The sequence below is a fragment of the Bubalus bubalis genome, chromosome 2 (assembly GCF_019923935.1).
Source record: "Bubalus bubalis isolate 160015118507 breed Murrah chromosome 2, NDDB_SH_1, whole genome shotgun sequence".
Taxonomy (NCBI): domain Eukaryota; kingdom Metazoa; phylum Chordata; class Mammalia; order Artiodactyla; family Bovidae; genus Bubalus; species Bubalus bubalis.
In genome coordinates, this window is record NC_059158.1 from 139,740,285 (window position 1) to 139,742,298 (window position 2,014).

Below are 2,014 nucleotides of genomic sequence, written 5' to 3' on the forward strand. Positions count from 1 at the left end.
TTGTATATTTTTAAAGGTTCATTCAAAAAGGCAAAGACTAAATTTTTTACAGATGGCAGAATAAGGACTGATGCAGTTGGCCAAAACTGACCTTTTATGATTTTCGAAAGCAAATGTTTACTGAAAGAGAACTCTACTATATTACCAATGGGGGAAAATTTTCTGGATGCTTACACTGGACAGCTCAGTTCACATTCACTGCCAAACACATTTATAAAAAAGAAAATCAATAATAATATTTTCCATGGTACCTATTTTCAACTTCCTCTCAAAAATTTTTGCCCTGTAGTTGTTTTTTCTCAAACACAAGTATGTTTCTGAGGAAAAACATTTTCAATAAGAATAGGATTGTGAAAGTACATGCATTTTAGGAAGCTTACTGTTAGCTTCACAACCTACTGTAAAGGTTGAGGATGATGGATTTTTGCCTGGTGTTCTAGACAGTAAATTCAGAACTGATTTTAAGTTCTTCCAGAATGGAGCTCCTTTTAAACTTATTTCAAAATATAACTCCCTTTTTCAAAGAGGTAGAGGGGTTTCAGAAATTTTTATGCTCTTTAAGATGTTAAATAAAACTTAAAAAACAAAATTTTGATGAGTGAAAAACTTAGAATATTAAAATCTATAAAATGTGGGTAGGAAAAATTAAAGGTGGTTTGTCACAATATATTTTGGGTTTGATGAATTTTAAAAGTTTAGTAGGGAGCACATATACTAAAACTGAAACAGTACAGAGAAGATTAGCCTGGCCCCTGCACAAGGAGGACAAGCAGATTATTTAAGGATTTTTTTTTTTTACATATATGTAATAAAAATGGTTTTAAGACTGCTGCTTGCATCCTACTGGAGAAGAATTTTGTTCTGTTTATTCAGGGAATGGATGTGATACCCACTCTGTAATGAATTTAGAGAAGTGCCTAGAAGCACAAATAATAAAGACTGTTATATAGATCTGTTTAGACACACACACACACAAGTTGGGGGAAAAATTGAAATGGTGAGCTCGAATTATAAGTAGAATTACTAATTTCCATGATAGCCATAGTTTACAACTTTCTTTCTTTTTCCAGTAAAGTTGTATTTTTATTTATTTTTAAATACTTTTTAAAAGATTTATTTATTTATTTTTGGTTGCTCTGGATCTTTGGTGCTGCATGCAGGCCTTCTCTAGTGTGGAGAGCAGGGGTTACTCTCCAGCTCCAGTGTGTGGGATTCTCTTTGTGGTGGTTTCTCTTGTTGTGGAGCATGGGCTCTAGAGCACTGGTTCAGTAGTTGTGGGGCTCAGGTTTAGCTGTCCTGAGGCATGTGGGATCTTCCCTAACCAAGGATGGAAACTGTGTCCCCTGCATTGGCAAGTGGATTCTTTATCCCTGAGCCACCAGGGAAGCCCCTAGAACTTTCTTATCTTCTTATTTATTAAGTGGGTGGTTTTACTACTTACTTAATAAGTAGCTTACTTATTAAGCTACTCTTTTGATATGCAGACTTTTAAAACATTCTGTTTCATAGCTGATCATCAGAAAATAAAAAACATTGCAATTTTCTTTCTCAGGAGAAAATAAATACTGTAGGTATTCAGACACCATTTAATGTACGTAAAGTATGACATTGGCACCTAATCTAAGCTCCCCAAATGACCTTCTTCTGTTAAAAACTGCACAAGTCTATGGGGTTTTAAAAACAATAACAAATAGATAGTTTGAAGTGTAAAATAGTACCCTGACTTTGGAGAAAGTTTTGACACTTTCTTATAAAACTATAAATATGCCCTTGTTCTCTGTTCTAGAAATTCTATCCCTAGACTTTTACCAAAAAATAAAAATACATATTCACTAAGCTTTACTCATAAGTAGCAAAAACTGGAAACTCAAATTCCATCAAGAAGGGAATGCACAAATTTTAGTACGTTTATGCAGTGGAGTATTATTTGGCAATAAAAAATATATTGATAGACACAACAACATGGATAAGTCAAACAAATGTTATGCTTAGTAGAATAAACTGAAAATAAAAG

General features: G+C 33.4%; 1 non-coding gene across 1 annotated transcript; it reads left to right on the forward strand.

Annotated features, from left to right (window-relative positions):
* The first annotated feature begins 693 nt into the window (after positions 1-693).
* Positions 694-797, forward strand: LOC112583041. Its single transcript, XR_003107404.2, has one exon. It is a non-coding gene; the product is annotated as a U6 spliceosomal RNA (small nuclear RNA).
* Positions 798-2,014: the final 1,217 nt, after the last annotated feature.